This window comes from Gossypium hirsutum, chromosome A06 (genome assembly GCF_007990345.1).
Source record: "Gossypium hirsutum isolate 1008001.06 chromosome A06, Gossypium_hirsutum_v2.1, whole genome shotgun sequence".
In the NCBI taxonomy this organism is placed as follows: Eukaryota; Viridiplantae; Streptophyta; class Magnoliopsida; order Malvales; family Malvaceae; genus Gossypium; species Gossypium hirsutum.
In genome coordinates, this window is record NC_053429.1 from 9,657,653 (window position 1) to 9,681,910 (window position 24,258).

General features: G+C 32.0%; 1 long non-coding RNA gene and 1 other non-coding gene across 2 annotated transcripts; both read left to right on the forward strand.

Moving 5' to 3' along the window:
* Positions 1–547: 547 nt before the first annotated feature.
* LOC121230405 (uncharacterized) lies at positions 548–1,458 on the forward strand. Its single transcript, XR_005928382.1, has 2 exons — positions 548–851; positions 1,179–1,458. It is a non-coding gene; the product is annotated as an uncharacterized lncRNA (long non-coding RNA).
* Positions 1,459–11,821: 10,363 nt separating this feature from the next.
* On the forward strand, positions 11,822–11,927 carry LOC121231395 (small nucleolar RNA R71). The gene has a single exon (XR_005929453.1). It is a non-coding gene; the product is annotated as a small nucleolar RNA R71 (small nucleolar RNA).
* Positions 11,928–24,258: the final 12,331 nt, after the last annotated feature.

Here is a 24,258-nt window from a genome sequence, read left to right on the forward strand (position 1 = left end):
ACACGAAAAATGCAGTTTCTAAAATAGTTTCCTATATACATAGAAGCATTAAGTAAATTTTAAATAGAAAACTCCACCAAAATAATATATGTACGAATATACAAAAATATTTAAATGAGATATTAAAAATAATAATAACTTTAAGACAAAACACAATTATCCAAGTAGCTTAAAATATCAAATAATCAAACCAAAATTAAAAAAAAATGAATGTGAAACGAATTTTAAAAATAATGAAAAGAACTTAATTGAAATAAAATTAAAATAAAATGGAAAATTTATAAATTCTTGAAATTAAATTGAGGACTAATGCGGCACGCGTGCAAATGCACGAGGACCAAACCTAGAAATATTCCAGATCTTAAAACATTGTGCTCAGGCGGGGTCTAAATCGCAACAACACACAAATTTTAGGGAAAATTTAAAACAAATAAAATAGAAATAAAAGTTAATTGGAAACTAGCGCAAAGGGGAGGGACTTTCCATAAATTAACCCTCAAGGACCAAATGGTGCCATTTCAAAGCCATTAATATTGGCTCAAAACGTTGTCACTTCATGTCCTTTAAAAGTAAAAAAGGAAACCCTAATGAAGCAAAGCCACCATTTCCTTCCATTTTCTAAAAAATAGAGTAAAAAAATCTAAAAGCCATTACCCCATTCGGCTAAACCAAGCTCCCATCCCTCTTTTTCTTCCTTATCAAACCCTAAATTCCCACTTAAACCGCCGATTCTCCTTCCCCAAACAGCAACCAACACATTTAGACTTGATAGAATGATTCTTTCAACCTAGTAATCTCCTCTTGGCTTCGATTTCAACTAAGCAAAAGGAGATCCATGGCTTATTTTCAAGGTAAGTCCCTCCTTTTTCTTTTTATTTTTGCCTTCAAAATAAAAAAAAAACAACAAATCCGAAAGTATGAAACCAAAATAAAAATAAAAATAAAATACCCAGAGATTTGAATCGAAAATCGCCTCTTGATTTTAATAACCTTTTTTGTATTTCAATATGCGTAGTATGCGTTCGTATTGATTTTTTTTTGTGCGTGAAGTAAAAAAAAATTACAATGATCCCTAGGGCTTTTATATAGCCGAAAATAAAAACAAGAAAAAATACAATTGTTTTCATTCTTTTTTTGTTGTTGTCCCTTTTGTTGTGATGTTTTTTGTCTTCATGCAGGTACAAGGCCGAATGCAAGCGTGGCATGCTGGTACGCGGAAGTGGAGGTCGTACGGAGGTGGCGCTGGGGGGGGGCTGGGGGGGGCTGGGGGCTGCGGCGCGCCTAAAGAAACCCTAGTGTTTCTTAATTTTTAACTTTAGGGCCAGTTGGGCCATGTATTTGTTGGGCTAGGTTTTAGGTCTTGGGTTTAGTTGGGTATTATGTAGTTGGGTCAGGGTCTGTAAATGGACTATTTAAAAGGTTTGGACTTTATAAATTATTTGCTTATTTTTGTTTAAATTCTGATTTGGGCCCGGGCTAAAATTGGGCCTTACACTTTCAATTTCTTTTTTTTTCTTTGGCAAAAAAACTTTCACTCCAAAAAACAATAAACAAACATACCAGGTCTAAAAAATACCAATCAAATAACCCGGATAAACTAATATGAGAAAACTAAGTTTATCCTAGATCCTTACATTAAAAAGATGGAGGTGCATGTAAACCATCCTTGTCAAAAACAAAGACCAAGGAAGATGGTAGTTGATTCCAACAACCAGAAATGTACATCTCTTGTTTAGCAAACCAATTCGTTACCCTATTGACTTCTCGTTTAATAATATTAACTTTCACAGAAGACAGTTGCATGACTGCTTATCAAAAACCTCAAGGATAGGCCTTTTTCTCCATCTTTGATCTTAACTCTTCTTCTTAATATCTAAAGCAATAATTGGGAGTCATTCTCGATTATCATCACATTGCTCCATTTGTTCGTCATAGCTAATTTAATTCCCGCAACTATAGCTTTAGCCTCAGGAACCTTTGATGAACCCACTATAATCCTTTTACCAATCCCATCCAGCATCTTCCCACTTGCATTTCTGCCTATTACTCCAATACTAGCACAAGATATTGAGGAGTCAAATGCCCCATCACAGTTAACTTTAACTCAACCTTTTGGTGGTTTCTCCAAAACATCAATACAAGTTGTCGACTTCCTGGTTCAATCAGAGTTATTGTTTGAATAAACGACACCTTGAGCAAATAAAAATTCATCCACCAAGCAATTAATCCTTCGATTAATTCTCTCCAAATCAAGTTTTTCACCTCCAATTGTAACCTCACGTCTAGCTTTCTAGATGTGCTAGCAAGTGAAAACAATTTTAACTGTGACATTCTCCCTCATACAAGACATTTGTAACAACTCTAAGAACTATCTGTTAAATGATTGAATTCAATCTGTAGTAGCTCGATTTTCAACAAACTGGAAATGGTAGTTTCAGAACTTTTTTTTGACGATCGAGTCGGTAAATATTATTTATTAATATTTATGCAATTATTACATTATTATACTAAATTCTGGTTTAATAATTTGGTTATGTGAAAAATTAGTCAAGGTACAAATGTACCAGTTCAAAAGTTAGTGGTTTTGGAAATTAATGTATCGAGACTTCATTTCTATAAACCGAGACTTTAAATATTTTTATTAAATATTTATGAATTTATTGTATTGGTGAATTGAATTTTGGATTAGTAATTTTGTCAAAATAGCGATTAACTAAGATATAAGAACTAAATCATAAAAATGGTAAAAGTTATTTGTTATTAATTTTTACTTGATAAATGATTAATTTAATGATTAAACCAAGGATTAAAGTTGCAAATAATCCCACTTTAGATTTAGTGGACGGTTACGTGATGGTTTTTCATTAAATAAAAGTAAAGTTTTATAATTAAATGAATATAAGTTTAATATATGAAAAGAAAAAAGTGGTCATGTTTTATGTCTTTCTTTCTTCATTAGAAAATCTTAGGAGCATTCATTTTTGAAGCTCCACCAATCCTTATTGCATGGTAATGATTTTGAAATTCGTTTATCGTAAATTTTATGTTTTTGTGATTGTTATAACTTGAATAAGTTAACTTGAGTATTAAATCATAAAACTGTTAAAGTTTATAAAAGTTTTCATTGATGATTTATGAATTTTTTGGTGTTTAATTGTTAGCCTTTAAGCTTAGATGTGATAAAGGACTAAATTATAAAGTAAAATTCGTTAGTTTTGAGTTTAGGGATTAAAATATAAATATTTTGAAATTGACATGAAATTTCTATAATTATTGAATTTAGAGGTTTGTAGAGGGATTAAATTGAAATCAAAATGAAAAATGGGGCTTAAATGTGAAATTTATGATGTTTCTATTTTAGGGACTGAATTGAATAAAATGTGAAACTTTAGGGAAATTTTGTAAAATGAAATAGAATTGATATATTGTTGTAATAACTTGTTAAAAGATGTTTAGAATTGATAAATTGAACTAAATTATTATAGATCGGGATTTAGATCAATTGGATGATAATCCAAAAATAGGAGAAATTGCATATTAGTCATCAACTTCTCGTTGGTTGTTATTTTTGACAAGTAAGTTCTTATGGACTTACCTTATTAATTTTTGGTATGTTTGTATTATTTTGTTTTCTGTTAGTTAGAAATGTTATATATATAAAGTTTTTGGCATTAGATGGATTAAATCATACAATATGAAATATATGATAAATAGGAATAGATGTGTAATATTGAATGAATTTGAAATTGTTATATGATTGTATTATGTGCATTTGATGATATCATACAGTTTAAAATGTATTAGGATTTCTTTCTGAAGCACGAAAAACATGTATACGGCTGCAATGATTGAGTTGGTATGAATATGCTATTAGTACTATGCGAATATGAAATGTTTATATGATATGATGATTTGTATGGAATGATGTTACAGTGATTAAAATGTTATTTATACAATGTTAAGGCCCCCGTGAACTTAGTAAACGATTAGGATACAAATGATATGTCATTAGGGTTTTAAATGCAGTAGGTACTCTGTACCTGTGTTTATATTGTATCAAGCATTATGTACTAATGTTGGATATCTTACCGATAGCTGAGATTCTACATGTGTTGCAGATTCTCCATAGCTTGTGTGAGTACAATTGAATAAAGGTTAATGTCCCAATTTATAGCTCGTGAGAGCAATTTTAGTCCCGTGTATCCGAAGTTAATTTGCTATAGTTCTCCAGACGAAAAAAGTAAGCAAATGAATTCGAAATGAATAGAAAGATTAAATGTGAAATCGGTTATTACACATATGAATTGAGTGTGAATAAAAAGATTGAATAAATTAAATTATTACGTTGCAAAATGAGCATGATTAGAACGTTACATGAAAGAGAAAATTAAATATTTGTGTTAATTAAATTGAGTATGAATTGGATATCATATGTTTTACTATATTAAATTGTTGCGTGGATATATGTGATTTGCATTAGTAGTTCTTGACGTATAAGTAAACTAATCTAATGGTTGTTTTTGTGGAAATGTATACAAAAGTACAAGGAAGACAATGATTACATATTAATTATCAAATTGGTTTAATAGTTTAAGTTAGCGTAAGACCAATGTATGTTGTGTCAATTTCATATCAGTTTACTACGCATTCATAATGATTATCTTGTTTGCTTTCCTGTTTCTGTTTAGGTTATTTTGTGAAAGGTGTCGATTAGATCCATCCGGAGCTCACACTATCCCACCCCTAATTCGGTAGTCTTTTAATTGTTCCAGACTCGGTTATGTGACATGTAATTAGGATTGGCTTCGTACTTATATTGTCTTGAACAATTATAAGTTTGGTCTAATGATTATATTGAGTTTAGGATGACTTGGTAAGTTGTGCAAAAGTGTGTGGAAATTGACTGTAACACCCCTTACTCGGTTCAGTTATTGAACCCGAGTAATAAAATGCTACAGACAAATACAAATCATTTACATGCAATTTATAATTTAAAATTTAAAATTTAAATTAAATATCAAAACATCACATATAATCATGTATAACAAGCATTACAACCAAATTCGGGTTTATATCGAGCTTACGAAAGCTTAAAATAAACTCGATATCAAACAGTGATCAATTTGAAACAAAAACAAAAAGATAAGAACAATTTTGCAACAGAAGTCACACGGTCGTGTCCCCTGACAGTGTGGAAGGCTAAGGTCACGTAGGGATGGGACACATGACCGTGTGGGGTTGGAGTCACACGGTCGTGGGAACAAACCGTGTAACTCACGAATGTCATGTGGGTCAAAAGTGCAATTATTCAAAATATTTCACATGGTCGTGTCTCTGGGCCGTGTAACAAAATATGGTTGTGTGCACAAAATATCACCTAAAAACATACAGACCATACAACCGTGACAAATTTCCGTGTATGGCATGCGTTCATGCGTCAGCCTGTGTATCAGGCCATGTATACCTGAAGAAACATTTCTAAACAAGTTTTCTAACCCTAATTCACTTATGCCATAAGTAAATATTATATCATATCTCAACCAATTCAAAATCATCAAAGTTATGCCAAAAACATCACTTACAACAATAATCTTAAGTGCCTAACCAATATGCCACAATTGACACATCAATTCAACAATTCAAAATTCATCAAAACAACACATACATACCATTCCAATATGCCTTCAAAGACACCTCAATACAATCAACAAATTTATCTATTTAGCTATTCAAGCAACATCAATTTAACATTATAAGCATGCACTTTTTGTAATACCCCTAACCCTTATTTGTCGCCGGAACAAGGTTACGAAGCATTACCGGACTTTATAGATTAATTAAAGACATTTCACAACCTTTATTATTCATATCAAGAATCAATTATAAAACACTCATATTGTCCCTTAGATGGGCTCTCGAGGCCCGATATACACTTTAGAAGTGAATCGGGACTAAACTAAACACTTAAGAAAATTTTCCCAAAATCTCAAAATTTTTCTTCAGAACAGGGGACACACGCCCATGTGGCTGGCCGTGTGGCTCACACGACCAGGAAACACACCCGTGTCTTAGGTCGTGTGGGCATTCGATATAAGACACACGGTCGTGTCCCGGCCCGTGTCCTTACCTGTGTAACTCTTTGACTTGTGACACACGGCTAACCATATGTCCGTGTGTTAGGTCGTGTGCAAGGTGTAGGGATCACACGGCCAATTTACATGCCCGTGTGCCAAGTTGTGCGTAAAAACTTGGGCATTATGTTTTGAAATTTCAAGGTGCAAGAGGTGCAAGGGACACATGGCCGAACCACATGCCCATGTACCAGGCCATGTGTCACACATGGCTGAGACACACGCCCGCGTCTTTACCCGTGGGGATGAAAATAGGCCATTTGAAGGCCATTTTTCTCACCCTTTTTATCATTAACTTGTACACAACACTCTCATATACCAATATATCCTAATCAAACAACCATACAAGCCAAAGATCTTGTTTTAAACATAAAAGGACATCACGAAACTTATTTACATAGACTTATCAAAATGACTTCATTCATTGATTTACTAAATACCACTACTAAATGCATGCATACAAACATATATATATGTCATTCATAATTATATTTCAAGTTTAAATATTTTCTAATTAAACCCTATACATGCCATGTAAACCATAATATGTATAACAATATCTACCAGAGAAATCTGGATAGTGTGTCTCGATGTGTTGATCTGATCCTCCGAACTTCTTGAAAATCTACAAAGAACATTCAATGACACAAGTAAGCTTAATGAAGCTTGGTAAGTTCATTTGGCTTTAAAAATAAATCTTACTGAATACATATAATAAATTATTAAACAAGCATGTCACTAACATTTCCTGCCATTCACAATTTCAAATGGTGAATTCACTTGATTGACTCAATACCACTAACTTCACAATTTCTATCATCTTAATTCCATTTCTCACTTATCAATTTTTGTCAAATTAGAGAACGTCTTACGAATTTGAGCACATCGTTTTCTTGATGCCATAGTCAAACTATGGTTTTACACATATGTTGCCATGGCCCTGCCATGGTCTTACACTAAAATCTCATAGTGCCATAACCTAGTTATGGTCTTTCCATTAGGATGCCATAACCCAGCTATGGTTTTACACACACATATATATATTGCCATGGTCCAACCATGGTCTTACATTCACGGTGCCATAACCCAGTTATGGTCTTTTCACTAAAATGCCATAGCGCAAATATGGTCTTACATTTAAATATTGCCATGGTCCAACCACGGTCTTATCCATCAATTCATCTTGTGTCACAGAACGATCGTACTCAATCCTGCGTTCTACTTAATTTGAACATTCAATTCAATTTTCATATTTTTACAATAATTATAATTCAATAACAAAAATATGAAACAATACATTACATCATTCCTAAATTAACAATTAATCATGAAAGTTCAACCATATGAACTTACCTGGGTAAGTTTGTAGAAGTTGTAAATATTTAGGGACTAATTTGCTAATTTCTCTTTTCCACGTTTATCTTCGGGTTCTTGATCTATAATGTAAAATTTTCCATTCATTAGCATAAAATTCAATTCTAATTCACTTAACAATTTATGCTCTTTAATTCTCAAAATTACACATTTACCCTAATTTTTACAAATTTTACAATTTAGTCCCTGATCAATTAACCCATCAAATGAGTTAATTTTTCTCAATTAACACTTTATCTAATTATTTTAGGCTACTATACAGCCTTTGATATTCATAATTTCAACACTAAACCCTAATTCTAAACTTTTTCACAATTAGGTCCTGAAATCAATTTCTATTGAAATTCTTAATAAAATCATCATATAATAAATTTAAAACTTAAAATCCATGTTAATTCATTATAAATTTTCAGAACTCATCCATGGTAACTTTCAAAATCACTCATGAAATGAAAAACTAATGAAATAGACAATTGGACCTAATTGTAAAAGTCTTAAAAACATAAAAATTTCAAGAAAAGAGCAAAAATTAAACTTACATGAAGCTAAAATATGAAAACCAGACTTGAGAGATTTTCAATGGTGTTTTTTATAGAAAATTTGATAAAGAAAATGTCTAGAAACTTGTAGGTTTTTCAATTTGATATTTAATTTCATTATTTCAAATTTTGCCTTTTTTATTACATATTTTTTTTTTCATTTTTCTATACTTATGCCGCCCCGGTCACTCCACTTAGGCCCAGTTACTCTTTAAGTCCCTCTTATTTACTATTGGGACTATTTAATCACTTTAGCAATTTTTACACCTTTTTTAATTTAGTCATTTTTAATTAATTAACCATCAAAATATTAAAATTTTCTAACGAAACTTTAATACTAACTTAATGACACTCTGTAAACATTTATAAAAATATTTACGGCTCAGTTTATAAAATTGAGGTCTCGATACCTCGTTTTTAACCCAACTTACCTAATAAATTCTTTTAAATCACAAAATTCACTAGTTTAAGAATATTTCAAAAATCACACTTGACTCATAAATATTAATTTATTAAATTTTCAAACTTACTCGTTGGATTTAGTGATCCCAAATCACTGTTTCTGACACCACTAAAAATTAGACTGTTACACTTTTCATACCTATTGTATAGCATATTATTTAGCCAACTTATAAACATAAATACCAAACCATTCAAAAAGATAACTTTTTCATCATACACATATATATATATATATGATTCCCAAAAGGCCATCAAAATCCAAAATAGAGCATTATATGTACAAATGACACCTTAGGTACATGCCATGACCAAAATAAAAACATCACCATCACTTGAGTATGGTATTGCCGCCGGATGCTGAATTAACAATTGAATCAAAAAGTACCTAGCCTGCACACAAAAAAAACCGTACTTGCTGAGTATAACTCAGTGGTATTTCTATAATCTAAAAATTAAAGCATAACATAAATCATTTTAAATTCATAAGTTAAAAATTAATAATGATATGTAATTAACATGTTATTTATACCATTTCTCACATTCTTTGATCAAATCTAATACATTTTACTAATATTAAAACATGACAAAATCTCTTCACATATCATTTGATATTTCAATTCATAAAGTGGCACATTCCATTACAGTTTCCATATTCATGTAGTCAATGAACATATCTATCATTGTTTCAACACATTTCACAAATGCATATTCCTTTTCACATATCACTTGGATTTTGAGAACTCATTCAACATCATCATTTCAATTATAAACACTTCATTTTTATCCTTTATCTCCTTATTAACACGAATTAAATAGTTTGGCACCTAATGCATCATCGGATAAATCTGAAGTAAATAGTTGTGCCCAGGCTCATTAATAAGTTTGACACTCAGTGTCTCATCGATATAACCGAAGTAATTTGGCACCCAGTGCCTCATCGACTTGTATTCGAAGTAACCCTGAACTCTTCCTATCCTATGACATTCCAACTATATCTGACTTTGCCCGAACAGTTAATATGGTATTCATTACATATTTCATTATCAACCAATACCTCAATTCACATGAATTTTCTTTATGAATTCATTTATCTAAACATATGTCAGCATAAATCATCTCAATATTTAATCAATTTCACATTTATATAAACATATACATTTTTTACATATATTCAATTTAGTCCTCGTAAACTTCAATCAATTTAAATCAAAATAATTGATGGTCACTAAACTAACTATAATTATAACAAATGCAAGTGCACCTATCGAACAATAGTACAGCTATGGTGAGTAGGGAATATCATATCCACGAGGACTAAAAGTACTAGTAATTACTATTTTTATATTATTTAGCTGATAAAATTGGATGATTGTTTTTAATCTAAAATAATTTACTGAGAACGCAACAGAGAATGATTTGGGAAAATAAACGAATATAACCAATGAGATAGACAATACCTAGGAAAGAATCCACCTAGACTTCACTTATTATTCTGAATCTAAATTAAATGATTCATTCACTTGTTTTTTGATCCGTAGAAATCCCTAAATTATGTTAATATTCTTTCGAGAGTAAGAACAACTGACTGTAGGTTGATTAATTGAAATCTCTTTCTAATTAAAACCCTTATTGTCACATTAACTCAATTTATGAATTCCCTTATTAGATTTGACTCTAATCCGATAGATTTATGTCGTCTTATTTCTAGAATTGCATGCAACTCCACTCAATTATGCTAGATCTACTCTTAAACAGGGACTTTTGCTTCACTGAAATAAGTACATTTAATATGAATCAATATCTTGAAAATATTAAAACACAAATTAAGCGTACATAATTGAGAACAAGAATCAAGTATTTATCATGTAATTTAGAAATCAAATAATAAGATCCATTAAAGGTTTCATCTAGGTATCTAGGGAATTTAGTTTATAATCTGGAATGAAAACATCTTAAAGTTAAGATAATGACAAGACATAAAGAAACCTAATAAAACTTCTAGAGAAATTAAATGGAGATCTTCAATCTTAAAGAAGATCCGCTTCTGAGTTGCTAATTGAATATTCATCCTAGTTTGTTTGGGTTTCCCAAGACCTAATTATTTAAATATTTTATAGGGCATGACATTAATACTAGCCCCTAAATCAGCCAAAACATTCTTAACATTTAAACTACTAATTAAACAAGGAATAGTAAAACTCTCTGGATCTTTCAATTTGTTGGGTAGTTTATTTTGCAAAATGGCCGAGCAAACTGCATTTAGCTCCACATGCAACAAATCATCTAACTTTCGTTTGTTTACCAAAAGCTCCTTTAAAAATTTTACGGAATTGGGCATCTGTGAAAGAGCTTCAATAAACGGTAAGTTAATATGTAACTTTTTCATAAGTTTAAGAAATTTACCAGATTGTTCATTTCTGTGGTCTTTTTTTATCACATTTAGGTATGGAACTTGAGGTTTATATTCCTTACCAACCAGTTTTTACTCATTCTAGCTTACCTCAAACTTACCTTTACTTATTATAATTTTTTGCCTTGGTTCTGGTTTAGATTCAACTAACTCTTCTGCATCTCACACAGTAATTGCATGAAGTTGCTCCATTGGGTTAGTTTCGGTATTACTAGGCTAGCTACCTTGTAGCCTTTCTGAGATTAGCTTGGCAAACTAACCTATTTGGTTCTCGAGTCCTTGAATCGATGCTTGTTAATTTTTAAGTGCTGTTTCAGTGTTTTGGAAGTGGGTTTCTGACACCGAAATAAACTTCATCAACATCTCCTCAAGATTCGACTTTTTCTCTTGTTGGTAAGGTAGTAGAAGCCTAGAGGGGGTTGTGGTCTTTTGTTTCCTTGACCAGCCCAAGAAAATTTGGGATGGTTCCTCCAACCTGCATTATAAGTGTTACTGTAGGGATTATTCTAAGGTCAATAATTATTACCCATATAGTTGATTTGTTCGTTCTCTGTGCTAGGGCAGTAAGGTAAACATTTTGGACTGTTTATCCTTCTCTATTTGTATTGCACTCCATCACCGGATGCACCTACGTAGAACCATATAAATCATCAATTTTCTTATTCAAAAGTTCTACCTGATTCGATAACATGGTGTCCACATCTACGTTAAAAACACCGGCTACTTTCATCGACTTCGTCTTTATGACTTGCCACTGATAATTATTCAGTGACATCTCTTCTATAAATTCATAAGCCGCTTCAAGTCTTTTATTGTTCAGAGTACCACCGGCTGCTGCATCAATCAACTGCCTAGTTGAGGGATTCAAACCGTTGTAGAAGGTTTGAACCTGTAGCCGTAGAGGTAACCATGGTGAGGGCACCTTCTCAATTAATCCTTATACCTCTCCCATGCATCATATAGGGTCTCTAAATCCATTTGCACGAAGAAAGTGATATCATTCCTCAACTTCGCTGTCTTAGCTAGTGGGAAGTACTTCAATAGAAATTTTTAGGTCATTTTGTCCCATGTAGTGATAGAACTCCGTGGTAAGGAATTCAACCATTGTTTAGTTTTATTCCTCAATGAGAAAGGGAATAATCGTAGGCGAATGGCATCGTCAGAAACGCAATTTATTTTAAAAGTATCACAGAATTCTAGAAAGTTAGCCAAATGAGTATTTGGATCTTCATCTTGCAAACCATCAAACTAAACATTTTGTTGAATCATCTGAATAGTGTTCGACTTCAATTCGAAGCTATTCATAGCAATGGTGGGTCTCACAATACTCGATTCAGCCCTAATTAGGGTGGGCTTGGCATAATTATACATAGTACGAGGAGTAAGATTTGGATTTGCAGGATTCGCAGCAACCACATGAGGTAGCTGATTGTTCTGATTATTAGCCATCTCCCCAGTGATAATAATAACGTCCTCTTACTTTTCTACTATACCATGTCGACTCTGCCTTACTTCTCTACGATTTTTGCAAATTGTACTTTCAATCTCACTGTCAAATAATAGTGGTCCCGATGTTTTTTCTAGTTATAAACTAAAGGAACCTGCCAGAAGCAAATAAAAGACAAGTTAGAAAACAAAAATTAAACTGAAAACAAAAATAAAATGCAATAAAAATAAAAAATGGCTAAATTAATAAAAATCGAGAGTTTATGATATTTTAGTCCCCAGCAACGGTGCCAAAAACATGATGGTTACTAAACTAACTATAATTACGTCAGAGGCAAGCGCTATTACTTCAGTGCCAAAAACATGTTGTCTCAATTCAACACTACCACATTTTAAGTTTGACAAACCGAAAACAATTTAACGTTGGATTTCAAACAAAAGAATTATAGTTAAGCTTAATATATAAACAAGATAAAATGTACGATTGAAAATTTAAAACAGAACTTGTACCACAGTTTTATAAAACCCTACAAATTAAAACAGTAAATCAAAACTGGAAAGATAACTGATAAATTATCTTCAACCGAGACTGTCTGAGACTATTCGAGACCTTCGCATATGGAGTTCAGCTACCAAAATGGAGCGTACTTGTAAGGGAAACACTTAGGGGGCGAGCTACATGAGCTCTGTATGAGTTTAAAACGAGACTAAAAAATGGGGTTACTGAACTCAATTCTAGAGTGTAACAGACTTACAGACACTCATAGAGTTAGAAAGCATACTTGGAACCAACGTCCAAATAGAACGTAACAACTCAAGCACACCAGGTCAAACACAGTCATACAGAATACAGTCAGATAATTTTGCACCTAGATCACTCAAACAGATGCGTATGAAATGCGGTCATGTAAAAAGACCCACCCATCCAGCCAACACACCTCTCTGTCCCTCGATCACACCTCATAAGAGCCAATTAAGCTCATTCAACAAAAACACACCACGTAGGACCTCAAAATGCCCCTCCAACCCTATACACCATGTATGTGGACTAAGCCACTCAAATATTAATACGCAGCAGAGTTGGCGTATATGCAGCACAGTGCAATGCGGTAGTCCGTTGTACAGTAATGATGCAGTTTAAACTGCTAGATTAGATAATGATACGTAGCAAAGCTGACGTTGCGATACAGTGCGGTAAACCATTGTACAAATAAGCTTGCAATTAAACTTTTAGATCAGGACAGAAACAGTCTTCCTTCTCTTCATAACCAAACCCAAAATACTTAATGCAAGTGTATGTATGCATTCAAACCCACAGAAATAATGAACACGTCAACAGATAATTAAATAGAAGCAGATATACACATACACCCAGCAGACCGGACTCAGAGTCAAACATCTCACACCTTAATGCCAAATAACACATAAGTAGAGCATATAGTCACAGATACGGAGGCTTAACTACCCTCACTAAAGCCTAGCCAAGGGTTGGAATACACAGACTTACTTTCAGATCAAAACATTTTCAAAACCAAAACAAGTGACTTAGAACCACACGCCCGTGTCATCTGGATGTGTGGGAAGTCAAACATCCGAGTGAAGAGGGGCACACGATCGTGTGGCTGAGGCACATGCCCGTGTGACTGAGGCACATGCTTGTGAAAACCAGAGACATGGTCGTGGGAACTGGCCGTGTAATTCATTGTCCATTTGTACTAAAATAGAGTACAGGGCTGACATGGACATGTGAGGGTCTCACACGCTCGTGTGTCCATCAGACACGACCGTGTGTCCAAAACACACGCTCGTGTGGGATCCCTAAATTCCCAAATCAGCTATACATCCGTGTGGCCAGACCGTGTGGCACCAAATCACTAAATCCCTAATTCCCAATCACACATGCCCATGTACCCAAGTGACACGGTCGTGTGAAAATCGAAAAAGATCTCCAAATCAGTCACATGGCTGTGTGGCACCAAATTTTTCTTGAAACCCTAATTCCTAACAACACACAGATGTATGGACCGTCTGTGTGGGGGCACACGCCTGTGTAACCACCCATGTCGACACGAAATCACCGCAATTTGCTTGAAAATTGAGTTTTTTGATCACTGAATCGACCCCCAATCAACGGGACTCAAAAACACACTAACCAGAGCAGATTTCCATGTCAGACAATAGTACTTTTGAACTTTGACAACCAACTTCCGAAAGACACCAAGCTTGCCATATTCTATCAAAATCAAAATTTACAATTTACAATTAAAATAGAAAAGTTTGGAAACCCACACCTAATTCGTGATCAAAGACGTCCGAACACCGACTTAACGATGAGCAAGCGACTCTCTAAAATCCACAAGAAACACCGTTCTCAAAAAGAAATGTAAAAAAACCAAAAAACAATAAGAAAATCCAAGAGAAGAAGAAAGAACGTGCCCTTCTAAAAAATTCAAAAAAATAAAATAAAAATAAAACTAATAATTATATTTTAAAATTAAAACAAGTCCACTATAATCAATATAAAAATACATCACCCAAAATGCATACACAAGGACTCGAACCAATAACTCAGAGGTTCACTAACACTCACTCTACCGCCAGACCAGCAGGCCCATTCTGCCACTTAAAAACACACAACTAAACACAATAGCACACCTCTCTCTCTGACCCTAACCACAAAAATCAAAACTTCTAGCCTCAAAATTCAGGATGTTACAATCGCACCTATCGAACAATAGTATAATTATGGTGAGTAGGGAATATCGTATCCACGAGGACTAAAAGTACTAGTAATTACTATTTTTATATTATTTAGCTGATAAAATTGGATGATTGTTTTTAATCTAAAATAATTTACTGAGAACGCAACAGAGAATGAATTGGGAAAATAAACGAATATAACCAATGAGATAGACAATACCTAGGAAAGAATCCACCTAGACTTCACTTATTATTCTGAATCTAAATTAAATGATTCATTCACTTGTTTCTTGATCCGTAGAAATCCCTAAATTATGTTAATATTCTTTCGAGAGTAAGAACAACTGACTGTAGGTTGATTAATTGAAATCTCTTTCTAATTAAAACCCCTATTATCACATTAACTCAATTTATGAATTCCCCTATTAGATTTAACTCTAATCCGATAGATTTATGTCGTCTTATTTCTAGAATTGCATGCAACTCCACTCAATTATGCTAGATCTACTCTTAAACAGAGACTTTTGCTCCACTGAAATAAGCACATTTAACATGAATCAATATCCTGAAAATATTAAAACTCGAATTAAGTGTACATAATTGAGAACAAGAACTAAGTATTTATCATGTAATTTAGAAACCAAATAATAAGATCCATCAAAGGTTTCATCTTCCCTAGGTATCTAAGGAACTTTATTCATAATCTAGAATGAAAACATCTCAAAGTTAAGATAACGACAAGACATAAAGAAACCCAATGAAACTTCTATAGAAATTAAATTGAGATATTCAATCTTAAAGGAGATCTGCTTCTAAGTTGCTTCTGATGGTGTTCTTCGAGTAATTTCTTCATTTTTCTTTGCGTGCTCCCTTAGGTATTCTTCTATATGTATTTATAAACTTTAAAATGCTTAGAAACCCTAAAAATTGGGTTTTTCCGCGTAAAAGAGAAACATTGTACGAAATCGACATAGGCTGGCACATGGGTGTATGGCCAGTCCATGTGACTCACACGGGCATGTGCCCAGCCCGTGTGGTAATGCCCAAGCCATGTGGGTCATAAAAATAGCTCTTTTTGCCTTTTTTTGGCCCGTTTTCACTCTTTTCACTCCTTATGCTCACCTAAGTATATAAACATGAATTTAAAGGATTAGAAGCATCAAATTCGATAATTTATATAATAAATCATCCAAAAACGTGTCAAGAGTGAGATTAAAAATATGTTACTTTTATGGTTTATCAAATATCCCCACACTTAAGCATTTGCTTGTCCTCAAGAAAATTCCTCAATTCACAATTAAAAATGAATATTTCTCAACTTATAATTCTCATCGATAATGTTTTGCCATAATTTAAAAATAATCATATATTGATAATTCAACTAAAAGAGAACTAAAGATTGAAACAATCCAAGTCGAGTATTTTTAAAGCATGAAAACATAGGTATTCTCGCTTATCTAAGTAATTTCCTTCAATTCGAAACTGACAAGAATTGAAATCCCCACTAAAGATTCACTCAAATCACTCAAAGTGTTTAAGGTTCAAAAACAATTACCAAACTAGAAAAATAACAGAATGCTAAATTAAAAACAGTTACATCAATCGAAAACTATTCAAGAATTACACGAGCTTCTTCTCAAAATGTGAATTTAACTGTTCAAGCTTAACTAACATAGAACTAAATAATAATCAATATATATGTATTTTTTTTCATAAATTGTTTTGAACAATAAGAAATAACTCAGCAAATGAAACAAAAGAGCATAGTTAGGCATCTAACTAAATCAAATCATGATAAAAAGGGAGTCAATAAAATGGGAAAAATTCTCAATGAATCAAAAGAGTGAGTTATAGGTTAACATGAATGGGTAAATCAAGAAATGGTGTGTTAGGCTCAATGGGGTTCACTAAGGTTTAATTATAAAGGTAGGCTTTTTATGGGATAAATAGGTTAAAAACATGATACTTTTATGGTTTATCACCAATACATCTCATTTTAACAAAGAATCTCACCTTATGTTCTTACCATGCACAAACATGTCAATATACAACAATTACAAGGTAGTTTAGATTATAGAAACATAAACCATAAACTCCGAGCTATTTATCGATGACTTTGTCTTTTCCTTTCTTTTTTGAGGAATTTGGGTCGACATTAGCTAAAGATTAAGACAAGCATATAAAATTATCAATACACAGCCATTTTCACATTAAATTTCTAATTTATATAACTTTTTATTTTTATTCAATTTAGTCCTTAAAATCGGAACTAACTTAACTTTCAAATTTAGCCTCCAATTTTTATGTTGATTTCACTCTAGGCCTAATTGAACTTCCTATTTCTCATTTCTACTAAAAATTTATTAATTTGTGCATTTTAGTCCCTATTAAAAAAAGCCATCAATTGACTTTACAATTTAGTCCTTTTTCATCTCTAAACTTAAAATCTATCAAATTGGAACCTAAAACTTCATCTATTCGACAATGGTAACATCTTCAATATTTAACAGTATTGAAAAATACTATATGGGTCAGCTAGCTTAAGCTCCCGAGATTCCAAAACTATAAAAATTACAAGAAAAAGACTAAATTGCACTAACCAATTTTAGATTTTAAATTGAAACCCTTAAAGCCGAACAATCCTCTCATCTTTCTCTCTTGGTTCAATTTTCATGAAGAAAAGATGGAAATAATTTTGTTTTTGCCACCTATTCCCATTATTACTTATGTTTTATTTAATTAAATCTTTATTTTATAATTTTAATTACTAATGTTTTATAATATAACATACGTACTTTATTCATTAACCGACCATATATATTAGGTTTAATTACTATTTAATCCTTTTACATTAAGTTCTAATTTTAAATCCTTCAACAAATTACACTTTAATCACTTATGCGACTTAGTCTCTAAACCTTAATCAAGCACTAATTTGAAAAAATTACTCGATCGAAGTTCAATTCACTTCTAATATAACTCAATAAATATTTAATAAAAATATTGACGATTTCAGTTTACAGAAACAGGGTTCTAGAACCACACTTTCCGACACCACTGACTTTCAAATCGTTATATTAACATTATGGCAAGCCATGTTTGAGACAAGTGAATGGTTAAGTTCTAATGTTGCATAGGTTGATATGTCTTTTTTGGACTAATAGGTTTGTTTGGCTTTGAATGTGACTAGGTAGCATAAGTTTTGGTATATGAAAAATGATATTAAAATGGTGTCAAATGGTAAGATTATGTATATAGGCCATGATGTGGATAAATGTTGATTTTTGAAAATGATGAAAAGATTCTATATATGAAATGTTTATTTTGGGAAATGTATGTGATGTGTAAATAAGTGTATGTGGTTATTGGTATGCGAAAGATGAAAACATATGAATTGGTTTCTTTAATGTGAATATACGTGTAATATGTATGAGTAATAATGTTATTTTGGTTGGTTTGAATCATAAAGATGCATATATGTCTTAGGTAAGTTTGTATGCTCTCTTTGATGAGTTTTAGCACCTTGAAATGATGTTGGTTTAGTGAATATGTAGGCATTCCTGTTGTGGTATGTTTAAAAGTGAATGACTTAAATTAGTTGTTTTGTTGTGGTGCCAACAATGGCATATTGGTTTGGTATTTAGAGAGGAATTATAAGTTAAATTGTTGGCATGAAAAGTGTATGTCTGAATAGGTTTTGGTGTTGGCTAAATGTACATTTTAGGTCTTTTTGAATGGTTGATTTGAGCTATGTAGTTAGTGATTTATTTTTGACATCACACAGATTGACACACTACACATGAGCTAATGACACGGTCATGTGCTCTATAGAAATTATGAAGCATGTGCTCACACATTTCCCTAATGTTCACAGGCTGGCCACGCGCCCGTGTAAGCATTGTTAAATTGGTCATCTAATTTTCACACTGTTTCAATAGGATACACAATCTAGCTACATGGTCGTGAAACTTTCTAGTAAATTTATGCTTTAGGCCCACACGACTTCAGTGATTTACATGACCTGGCTATATAGCTGTACAGCTCCTTTTTCACACAGTTTTAGTTTATCACACGGCCATGTGACCCATTTTTGCTAAAATTTTCATACTTTTTGTTAAGTTTTCAATTAAGTCCTTATTTGTTCTCGGGTTAGTTTAAGGGTTTTCGTAAGCTCGATCAAGACAAGAATTTAATTGTATAGTATAATATTTAAATGTTAATGATATGATTGATTATTTGAAGAATTTATTTATGATATAATTGATCTGTAATTTTGGAAATATTGCAAATTAGTCCTTGTTAAATTCTAGGTTTATACTAGAGCATATGTAAGCTTATATAAAGCCCAATAAAAAAATATATCTGGTGATTACGCATTGAAATGATTATGATTGTATGATTTATTTTTAATTTGAATGTTAATTTTGTAGTTATGAAGCAATTCTATGTTTATTTGAAATAATTAATGTAAATTGAATGCGTTCTGTTCTGGCTTTGACTATAGCACTCTGTAGCTTAGGTCTGATGAACGAAATGGGTAAGGGGTGTTACACAATCCCTTAGCACTCAAAGACCAAAACAAGACCCGTACCATATTACTCCAACCTAATTATAGCTAAGAATAATATGTTCAATAGTCTCATCTTCAATATCACATAAACAACAAACTGGGTTTGGATCACACTTTCTTTTCCATTGATTAAAACGAGATGGAATAGCATTACAACACAATTTCCACAAGAAAAATTTAATTTTTTTTGGTACCTGTAAGCTCCAAACAGCTCTCCAAGTGCTCTTATAAATTGAGTGAGAGCTGAAAGGTTGTTAAGAGGAATAATTTCCATAATGCTTTCTCAGCTCTTATACCCTGACTTCACCAAATATTGACCGGCTACTGTAAACGACTACGCCAATCTATCTTGTTCATCTATTTTATGAAGAGGAAGTTTCAAATATTATGTAATTTTAGTATCTTCTAACCACATCAAGATAGAAGATAAGTCTCATTAAGTTCTTTTGAAAAAATGATCTTAGCAATTCTTGTTGGTAAAAATCCTTTAATATTTCCAAGATGCTTTAGTTTCCCTTCTTTAACTCCCAACAGGCATCTATCTCCCCAAATGTGGATGCTTTCACCATTTAACACTTGCCAAATCAAAGTCTCATTTTAAAATTCTTTCCCTTCAAGAATGCTACTCTGCACCTATGATGACCTAACTACCTTTTTACCTTTAAAGAAATTAGAATTCGGGAAATAAAGTCCTTTTAAAATCCTAGTCCAAAGAGCACTAGGATCCTGGATTAACCGCCAAGGCTGTTTTACAAGCAGAGCAAGGTTAAATAATTCAATTTCTTTAAAACTAGGGGTGAGTGTTTGATCGAATCGAATCAAATTGAGGGAAAAATTTGAGTTAATCAAGTTGATGAATCCTATTTTATCATCTTAACTCGTTTGAAATTTTTTCGAATAGAGTTGAGCGAAATAAAATTTAAGTTGAGTCGAATCGAGTGAAATTGTTTGATTTAAATTAAAATTTTGAACATGTAAAATTAAAATCTTATTACAATATAACTAATTCCATGTTAGAACACATAAATTTAAAAGTATAGATATTTGAAAACATTTTCAAAGCAAAATAATAAAAACAATATATTTTAGTATTATAAATTTGAATCATTAATTAACTTATTTAGGTCACAAAATTGTTGTTTTAGAAATTTTAAAATTTTAAAATTTATTTATATATATTTTAGATTTTTTTAAAAATTTTAAAATTTATTTATATATATTTTAGATTTTTTTAAAAATTTTATAATTTTTAAAAATATAAATATTTATAATTTTTTATAAATATTTAGAATTTTAAAAATTATTTTTAATTTTTGAAAACTATTTTGATTTTTTTGTAATTTTTGTTGAAAGAGACCAATTTGCTCATTTTCAAAACTGACAGGGAGAAAAAGGATATTTACACCAATTTGTTATTCAAATTATTCGAGTTATTCAAATTTTAAAATTCAACTCAACTCGAACTCTGCAACTCGAATTACTTGAATAACTCGAACAACTTGATTCAATTAATTTGAAATTTGATTTATTTAATTTTTTTAATTTAATCGAGTTTTGCTCACCCCTATTTAAAACCTATGCCCCCTACATTTTCCTTTAGCCTCAAAAAAAAAAAAAACTAGCCAAGGTTAAATTCATTTCCACGCATAATTTTTTTGGAAATTTGAAACAAGACATCGTATACATTGGTACAGCACATGCTACCTCTTTAATAAGAACTTCTGTCCCCCTAAAGATAATTTTTGCTGCTTCTAGCCCTTAAGTTTGGTAAGGATGTTATCTTTAATATCCCTTAAAGCTTATGTCTTCAAAGGCCCCCACAGAGAAGGGACACCTAAGTAGACACTCGGATTAGTTGCCGCCACTATATTAGTCTCTGCTTGAATCAACCTTTAAGATCTTTGGGAGTATTCGCATTCAAAATCATGCTTGATTTATCATAATTGACCCTTTTTCTAGAAGTTTCCTAATATTCTTGAATCAAGTTAATCATTTTCTTGCAATTTAATGAACTAACTTCCAAAAAGAATAAAGAATCATCTTCGAATAACAAATGTGATACGACTAGACAATGACTACTAAGTCTAATCTCATAAATAAAACTAGACTCGACTTTATTAATAATCATACGAGATAAGAAATCCACAATAAAAAGAAAAAGGTAAGGTGATGAGGGTCACCTTGTCTTAGACCTCTAAACGAGTAGATTTTTCTACTAAATTTACCATTGCAAAGTGTAAGAAACACTCTTCACACACTCCATTATCCAATCAATCCATGTTAAAGCAAATCTCATTTTTCTTAAAATAACTTCCAAAAAAACACCACTCTATCTTGCCATATGTTTTATTCATGTCGAGCTTCCAAGTAACCTCACACTTTTTACCCCTCTTTTTCAATTTCAGATGATGGAAAACCTTTTGGGCAATTATGATGTTATCATGTATTTGTCTACCTGTCATAAATCACTTTGATTATTCGTAATCACTCCCCTAGAACTCCTTTCAATCTATTCGCCATGATCTTCAAAATGATTTTATAGGCAAAATTATAAAGACTAATTAGCTTAAATTGAGTCATTAATTCAGGACATTTAATATTCAGAATTAAGACTATCTCTACTCATTTAAACCCATTGGTAATTTCTCTTCCCTAAAAAACTTTTAGTAGCTTGCAAAACAACCTTTTAATAATTTTACAATAACTATGATAGAACATCCTACTAAAACCATTTGGTCCTGGAGGTTTAAAAGCTCCTAGTTGAAAAAAGCTTCTATGATTTCCTCATCCAAGAAATTTTCAATTAATTTGACATTCATTTTTTTAGAGATAATAACAGGAACATTTACCATAATATTTTTAAACCTTCAACAACACTACTTTGAAAGAGTTTTTCATAAAACACATAGAATTTGTCCAATATAATATCCTCTTCATCGATCTAGACACCATCCCCATATATTTTCAAAATATTGTTCCCCTGTCTTTTTTGCAAAGTAGCATGATGAAATATCTTGTACTTTTATCCCCCATAGCCAACCAATTTTTCCTTGCATGATGATACCAATTATAACAACCTTTTTTTTCAATGGTGTTGGAAATAATGGTTTTCAGGAACACAATTTCGACATGAGAGTTAGTAAACATTATTTTATTTAATATTTACGAAGTAATATGTGTGTCATATTAAAGTTTGGTCCAGTAATTTTGTCATTTGGCTAGTTAATTAAGGAAAAGGGTCTAAATCGTAAATTATGTAAAACTTTATCTCTATTGAATTCTACTACCTAAAAGGAAAATTAAAGTTTGTTTGAGGGTTTAAATGGTAATTATACCATACTTAAGTATGTTGGACGTTAAAATGTGATATAATTTATATTATAAAATATTATTATATGTTATAATATTTAATAGGATAAAGAAACAAAAGGTAAAACATTATATTTTGCTTGGTTCATCACCTTCTTTCACGAAAAAAAAAAGAGGGAAGCTAGGTTTGGTTATTCAACCTTTCGGTCCTTAATTGAGTAAGTTATTTTTGTCCATTTCTTGTAATTGTTAAAGTTTTTTAAAGTTTTCATTGATGTTTCCTTGAAGCTTTTGTGGTTATTTGGTTAGCTTTGAAGCTTAAATATGTTAATGGACTAAACTCTATAAAAGCCATTAGTGCTTTACCAAGAATCCTAGAGAAAGCAGTAACAACTGCGGCTTGGGATGAAGGAGAGCGGTGGTAACGATAGGGAGGGAAGCGATGAGATTTCTCTACTGGCAGAAGAACTCATCTAATTATCAGTCAAGTGTTCAATGGTGGTACTGAATGTTAAACCTACTCTGATCTGCACTATATGGAAAAAAAAACCCTACAACCCGAAAAGTTTTAGGGCACAGATGAAAAGCTTCTGAAAGACGAGGAAAAAAATTTGAGATCCAGTTGGCAGGGCAAAATCTCTTTCTAATTGTGTTTGATTCAAAAGAAGACCTAGAGACAGTTATGGAGGGACGACCATGGTTATTTTGTAAAAATCTTGTATTATTTGATTTGTTGATTAAATCGATAGAAAGAAATCAGATCCGGCAAATTTCTTCATCGTTTTGGATTAAGATAGGTTCATGTTTACCAGAATTCGACAAAAAAAGGCCTATTGCATGCCATTGGAATTACTTTTAGAGGAGTAATTAGATCTGAAATTATTGGTGATTTATGTTGACTAAGAATAAACTTGGATGTGTAGAAACCCCTTTGAAGAGGTATTTTTGTCTCAATCAATAATAATAATAAATCGTGGATTTTCTTTAAATATGAGAAGGTACCGATTTTTTGTTTTGGATGTGAAAGAATGGGGCATGGTCTCAATGATTGTCTTGGGCTAAATCCTGCAAAAAAATAGAATTAAAGAAGATCCACCATACTCTATGGCATTAAAAGTTGAATCAGACTTAATTAGGAAGGAAAGTATGAGATTTAATTCTTTCTCAAAAAAGAGGGTGTCTCAATGTTCTTATACAAGAACCACGAAATCATTGCCAAATTGTACTAAAAAACCTGAAAATGGGAATACCATGAATTGGAGGCCTCAAGACAACTACAATTGCTAGAGGAGGTGATAAAGAAGCAGAAGGAAGTAT